General features: G+C 45.2%; 1 protein-coding gene across 1 annotated transcript in view; it reads left to right on the plus strand.

Moving 5' to 3' along the window:
• The first annotated feature begins 6,426 nt into the window (after positions 1-6,426).
• JADE2 (jade family PHD finger 2) overlaps positions 6,427-7,441 on the plus strand; it is a 181,412-nt gene continuing 180,397 nt past the window's right edge. The window contains exon 1 of the mRNA XM_027849039.1: positions 6,427-6,909. The gene's annotated coding sequence lies outside the window, so the exon portion shown is untranslated. The remainder of the gene's footprint in view (positions 6,910-7,441) is intronic.

The raw sequence follows: 7,441 nt of genomic DNA on the forward strand, positions 1-7,441 counted from the left end.
GTAAGGATAGTTTCATTCTTTTTGTTTGTCTCCAGTGGCTAGCACAACGCCTAGTTCATAGTAAGTGCTCAATAAATTATTGTTGATTTATGGATTGATATAGAGCCTCTCTCAGTCAGGAAGATCTGGTTTCAAGTCTTCCCTCTGACACACATTGGCTAGGTAAACTTGGCCAACTGACAACTTGTAATGGTCAGATTTTCATTGATAGAGAGTTCCTCCTACACTAATGACATCACAAGTCCAGACCCCTCTCCCCTCCAAACAGTACAAGGCACTATAATTTTCGAAGTGAGGAAAAGGAAGGTGAATGTAGTTGATGAAGAATTCCTCTTCTGTACTAAAAAGCGCCAATCAATCAAATTAACCAATTGACAAGTATTTACAGAACCCCTGCTCTGCACTCGGCCCTGTGTACTGCCAGAGAGAAGATAAAAGTCTTGCTTTCAGAGAGCTCGGTGTCTGGTTGAGGTTATATGACTTACACCCAAGAAAACGGAGAATCAAGTACTTAGAATCATGGATTTAGATTTGGAAGGAAACTTGCGGGCAAACACGTAAATGCCTTTTACTTTCTGGCAAGTAATCATCTAGCCTTTGATTAATCACTTCCAGCAAACCTGACAGCACCTTCCAAGGGAGCCCCTACCATCTACTGTGAGACAACAAACCTTATTAAATTCTTCCTTGGACCAAGCTAAAATATTCTTCCCCTAACTTCTCATGGTTATAAGCTCCTAAGGTTTTTGTTTTTTGGTTTTTAAACTTGGCCAATATGTGAAATGGGACTTGTTTGTGTTGCACAAATTATAAATGTTGTAGCATCTGGGAGAAATGAAGAATAATGGAAAAAGCAATGGTTTTGGAGTCAGAGGACTTAGGTTCAAATCCCAACTCCGATGCTTACTATCTGTATAACCTTGAGCAAGTCACTTAAACTCCTAGTCTTCAGTTTCTGCATCTGTAAAATGAGGGCATTGGATTTGGAGTCCCTTCTATTCCAGTCCTACAGCTGACATCTATACATTTATAAAGTATTTTAAGGTTTACAAGGCACTTAATACACATTATATCTCATTTGATCCTCACAAACCCCGTGCGAGTTGGTGTTATTATTATCCCTATTTCACAGATGAGGAGACTGAGGCTGAGAGACATGAAATGACTTGCCTATTATTTTGCCCTGGCTTTTCAGACTTCAGGTACAGTATTTTAGCCCCTTTAGTGAACTAGGGGTAGAAAACAAACTCAGGTGAAGACAGGGTAGTCTTGGGCAGAATCTGCCAGGTATAGAAGGTAAATATGAGGGCAACAACAGAATCCAAGGTACAGGGACAGGACACGGCAGAACATATCTGGAAATAAGGAAGAGATAATTTGTAGGGTAGTGGAAGGTTAGAATTGAGGAACAGAGGCGAGTAAAGTGTACAGTACCTTCTATAGTGAAGGGACTGTAGGGGTCCTGGGATAATCCCAAACTTGAGAACCTAAGTTCAACGCTGACACTAGCTAGATGACCACTGTCAGATCACTTGGCCTCTCTGGGAGCCCCAGCTTCCTCTTCTGTAAAATGAGGAAAATACTTACCCTATCAAATCTTGTGTGGTTATTATGAAGAAAGTAATTTGTAAACCTTAAAGCACTATATGTATAAATATGAGCCATTATTAAATCAGATAACTGTTCTGTCTTCTAATGGCTGCCTCCAGATGGGCCAGAAATTTTTTTTTAATTTTAAATAGCACTCTGACCATCTCAAGTGCTAATCTAACCCAATTCTTCCTCTAGGACTCAAATTACTGTTTGGTAACAGGACAAGTGTTGTGAGAGGGATGTGAAGAGGTTTAGGCCATTGCTGTGGTGAATTAACTGATACCCAAGCCAAAGAAAAGGAGCAAAGCTGGCTCATCACATTCTGCCTCCAATTAATTAATTCCACAGCCATTTATTAAGCTCTCTAATGCATGCAGGGCCCAATTTTGGGTACCAGGGGCCATAAAAATATAATTAAAGCTGAGTGCTGGCCCTCCTCGGGGTTTGCAATCTAGTAGGGAGAATCCAATTCTATTCACTATGCACAAAAACCGTAAACTAGATCAGAATATAATAAGCTCAAAGTGCTATTTGAGGTCCAAAGAGGAAAAGGTCATCTCCAAATTTGGAGGGATTTGGGGAGGCTTCTAAGAAGTTGGCTTTTAGGAGTGGGTAGACTTTCAAAAAGTAGAGATAATATGTGGGTGGGTGAGGAATGTTAGTGAGTGGCTACAGTTTACCTAGCACCAGGTTCAGTAATATGGGGGTTACTGGAGAAAATGTGGTCCTTGCCTTTGGGGAGCTTCCAATTAAATTCTAAAGAAATGACAGATAAAATTATCATAATAATAGCTGACTAATATATAATGCTAATATATAATGTAATATTATATAATAGGTTACAAAGTACTTTACATACATTTTCTTCACAACCTCTCTGAGGAGAAAGAACCAGGATTATCTCCATTTTCCAGATGTGTAAACTGAGGTTCAGAAAGGAGAGTGTTTTAAAAAAAAGTTTTGTTTTTCTATCACAATAATTTCTGAAATTACTCCCACCCTCTCCCTTGGAATTTAATTCTTCCTTCTAACAAGAAAATATAGTTAAGCAAAAACATGACACAATAGTGGCCCTGTCTGCCAATGCATACAGCATTCTGCCCTAGTAGTCCCCTGCCTGGTCTCTTTCTGCTGAACCAGCACACAGAACCAGCACATGTGAAACAGAGTAAAACATAAGTTCTTTGAGAACAGGACCTAGTCTGCTATTGCCTTTTTATCCCTCCCACCTAGCACAGAGACTTGCAGGATAATACTCAATAAATATTTGCTGAACTAAATCGAATGGTGAAAGTAGTGATTTCAAAAGCAATTCTCCTAGGGAGAGTCATAGAGCTCTTTCTGACTACTCAGAGAGAGCTCCTTGCTACAGTGCATAGAAAATATGACTGTTGTTTATGATTATTATTAGAAATGATTGCATTTTTGTGTCATTCTGGTCATGAATGATGTTTGCACTTTGGGAACATAGTTCTAGGAGAAATGGTCCTGAAAGTTGCCATGTTTCCTTTCCAATCTCCTACCCCTGGAGAAATTAAGACCTAACTGGATAAGTTGTAGTTAGACTCCGGGGATTCCTAGTAAATTCTGAGAAATCATGATACTGGTGCTGGTCTTATGAACTCAATGGTACCTGGGTATTCTAACCAGATTAACTTCTTTAACCTTTCAAGCATTGTGGGACTAGAAATATTTGAAGGGACTTGGGTATTAGCAGAGTTCAGTAGGACAGGATGAGAACACTATAAGTTCTACGAGGTCCGATCAAATCGTTAGTCAACTCTCCCCTTCCCCTTACATCTATATCTGGCTGTGTGTTGGGGGGGAGGTTGCAGAGAGCCAGGTTAACTCAGTATAAGAAAATGGTATAGTGAAGAGGACATTGAATTAGGAGTCAGAAGACTTGGGGTCAAATTTCAGTTCTTTTGCTTACTGGCTTTGTGATTTGGAGCAAGTCACTTGACCTCCTGGGGTCTTAGTTTTCACACCTGTAAAATGAACATCTTCCAGTTCTAATTCTATGATCCTATGCAAAACTTTCTAATAATGAAAACTACCTAGGTTGAATGAGCTACTTTAGGATTTAATATAATCCTTATCATCAGAGGTTTTCAAGTAAAGGCTGGATGACACAACTGTCAAGGATGTTGTGGAGAGGAATCCTGCTCGGGTATGGATTATCAGATCATTAGACAGAGCTAGAAGGGACTTTAGAGGTTATTTCCCTACATTTACGGATAAGAAAACAGAAGCCCAGAATAGTAAGCAGCAGGATCAGGATTTTGAACCCAGATCTCATGACTGAAAATCCAGATATCTTTCCAACTACAATGGGTTGGACTGGATGCTCTCTATGCCTCTTCCAGCTCTGAAATGCAGTGATTCCATAATTTAAGTCTCCTAACTCCAAGCTAATTGAAAAACAAAACAGATTTAGAGCAGAATGGGGTGGGGCTCTGGGTAAAGTTTGCACTTAGACATTGGGTGATGCTTTGAGTCAGCTCCACAAGAAGAATTCCTCTCTACACAGACCACAGATAGCACTAACATGACACTGTTCACCTTTTTGGTATCAACTCATCTTAACTAACCTATGCCAGCACAGTATATAACCCATGCTAACCTAAAAACAACAGTTTAATAAGGTGCTTTTCCATTATAAAACAGACTGAGGACCTTCAAGACCACCTTGTCTAATCCCCTAATTGGGAAACTGAGGCCCTGAGAGGATATACAGAGAGCAAGTGGGTCAGAGTTTAAAAAAAAAAAAAGGAATTAGTTGCATCCCCTTTCTATTTGATGACCTTGAGTATATGGAAATCAAGTTACATCTTCAGGCACAGCAAAGATTCTCATCTTTGACCACCTTTTTGATTTTCCCTTCCAAGGTTATCCCTGCTTTCTCCTCTTCTCTTTAGCTATGGAGCAGACACAAGCTTGTTGCAGTTTTTGTGAATGAAGAAGTCGAACTCTGCCTTTGAGATTCTATTTTTCTTATTGCAAAATTTGCTTGTTTTAGCATCAATCATCTTGGCCTTTGTTGTGTCGACAACTTGTCCGGTTAGAGGATCTGTGCTGTTATTATCAGTTTGTTTATCATTGGATTTATTTCTCTTATAAGCAAATGTGTTCACAACATTCCATCAGAGAGAATCTTCCTAATTGTCACATAAATGTCATCTTATGTAAATTTAATATCTATCCTCAGGAAGGGGGTTTAAGATTATAAACAATTTTCTAAGAGACTGCCCTTCCCATCGCAGTTCACAAATCTTTCCTCCCGTTCTCCAAGGGAAGGGAGTTCTTTTCGAATTACTGGATCATCTTGAGGTGTAGCCAAAAGGGGAAGGAAAGAAAGTTGTGTTTTGGTGTCCGGAGAGGCTCGGAGCCTTCATGTTGGGGGCGGGGAGGCATTCTCATCCCCACACAGTGGGTGTGAGCTGGGATAGGAAGGGGTGGGGTAGGGGGGATGCAGGAGCAGGTTGTGGGGCCCTGCGGCCCCCATTAATAACAGTTCTTCCTAGAGGGAAAGGAGACTCGCAGGCCAGCAATGGTGGGTGTGGCTAGGCTGATACTGGAAGCGCCACGGCTTTCATCCGCAAACAGACTGGCAGGCGAACAGCCCTTGGAGCTCTTCTAGAAAACAGCCAGCGACTGAAGTGCATTGTTTGTGCACTACAAGGTCAAGTCTGGAAGCAGAGAAGGTGGCTCTGGAGAGGAGGAGGGAAGCAGGAGTTGGGGGAGGGAGAGAGAGAGGAGGTGGGGGGCGGGAGACGGGACAGGGACGTCCAGTTTCCTTTTAAAGAGCACACACTTAGAAGTTGCTTCTATTTTTTTTAACCCTTTAGGGGACTGGGGTTGGGGGTTGGGGAGAAGTGGGATGGGGTGAGCAAAGGGGCGGGGTCACACAAGGGCAACTGAAGCTGGGGCTAGGGCGAGATTCACGCTTCCCCACCCCCACCCCACCTCCCGCCCTCCGGATGTGAAGCCGGGGAGCCGCAGCCAAGGGGGCTCCCCTACCCATTCGGGGCGTCCTCTCATCTTTTCTTCAGGTGGCCCCCCCAACTTCTCGCACCCCTCCCCCAAGAAGTTGGTGTCGGGGGGCTTGGGGAGGAGCGCCCCCTCTGCGCTCTCTAGTGGCAGCCACCGCCTCTTGTTGATTTCAGCGGCCTTTTTTAAAGCGCGGGGCTGAGGGTCCGGGGGCTTCCCGCGCCCGCCCACCGGGCGGGAGGGGGGAATCCAGCCCAGCCCCAGTGCCCGGCGTGTGTCCCCTCCGGTCTGAGCTGTGCAAAGAAACGTATTTTTGACGCAGGGAGAAATGGCAAATTTTAAGTACGTCATTAATATGGCGCCAAAAGATTTTTTTAAGTATAAGCTTTTTTTTTTTAAAGGTTGCGGGAAGGGAGGAGGGGGAGGGGCACCGCCCGGGCCGGGAGATCTGCTGTGCGCGCGCGCGTGTCTGAAATAAAGTGCGCTGCTGTTTTGTGTGTGTGTATGCATGTGTGTATGTATGTGTGTGTGTTACTGAAGATCATTGCGAAACTGACCTAATACAACTTGCCCAGAGTGCGATCTGTCCGCTTCTCCCGGCGGCAACGGCGGAGGAGGAGGGAGGAGAGAGATTGGGGGAGACCCCTCAGCCCCACCGGGGGCCTGGGAGAGAGGGAGGGAACGGCAACACACACGCAACACAATACAGCACATATACACACTCCCGGAGATGGGGCTGTGCTACCTGGACTCGCAACAACCCTGGAGGGCGAGGTGGGGGGTGGGTGGCGGGGGGAGGAGAAAAATTAAGAAAGAAGATCTGAGTGAATAAGGGGGAAAAGTGGCTACTCCCCTTTCCTCCCCCCAACACTTTTTTTTTTCTAAAGAGATCACAAGGAAGTCTTGGTTTAAAAAGAAACAGAAACATACACAGGGGTGGTGAATTGTGCAGAGCGAGGCTATCGCAGTTGGAAGCAATTTTTTGGGGGGGGGATTCGCATCTATGGAGTTACTTTGTATCCACTCCTAGACTGGAGGAGGCATCTGAGGAGCCGGCGGGGTTTGGTCCCCAGCTGTGTTTGGGGGTCTTTGCCGGGTGGTTTTCTTTTTTATTTTTGCAATGATAAGTGGCTGATGATCTGCCTGCTGCTGTCTCCGTGCCCCCTCCCCCAAGGTGTTTTAATTTCGGGAGCATCCCTTTCTCCCTCCCCCCTGCCCTTCCTGTCCTCCTAACCTGAGGGGATATCAACTCCCGAGGACGCCTCCCCGTAAGGTAAAACCGAACTGGAGCTGCTGTTGCTACTGCTGCTGCCGCCGCTGCTGCTGGTGAGCAGGGCTGGTGGGGATGGGGATGAATGGATGCGCGTCACAGCCATTCTAGGCTTTATTGTGGATTTATTTTATTTTTGCAGCGAATCTACTGTAGACTTCTGTTTCCTCTTCTGTGTCTCTTCCTCTTCCCTGCTTCTCTCTGTCCTTGAGTCTCATCTTTTCTTCTTTTTCTTTCTGTCTCACCCTCTTTTCCCCTCCATCTCATCTTTCTCCTCTAGTTCCATTCTCCCTCTCCCTCTCCCTCTCTCTCTCAGAAGGAAGCTGGTGCGAGCGGGGGGGGGGGGGCGGTGGGGATGCACAGCATAGCGAGGGAGAGATTGCGCATGTTGGTCAGTCCTGTTTTAAAGAGTACTGTACCGGGAGGCAGAGAGGGGAGGCATGTAAACAACAACTTTTAGAAGGGTGAGCGTTTAAAACCTTCCTTATTAATGACTGCGGCAAATCCACTCCGGGGGCCGGGCCCGGGGGCAGGGATGGGGTGTGGGGGGCTGTGCAGGGTTAGGGGCCGGGGGCGGTGCAGGCGGGG

This window comes from Vombatus ursinus, unplaced genomic scaffold (assembly GCF_900497805.2).
Source record: "Vombatus ursinus unplaced genomic scaffold, bare-nosed wombat genome assembly UNPS02007284.1, whole genome shotgun sequence".
NCBI lineage: Eukaryota > Metazoa > Chordata > Mammalia > Diprotodontia > Vombatidae > Vombatus > Vombatus ursinus.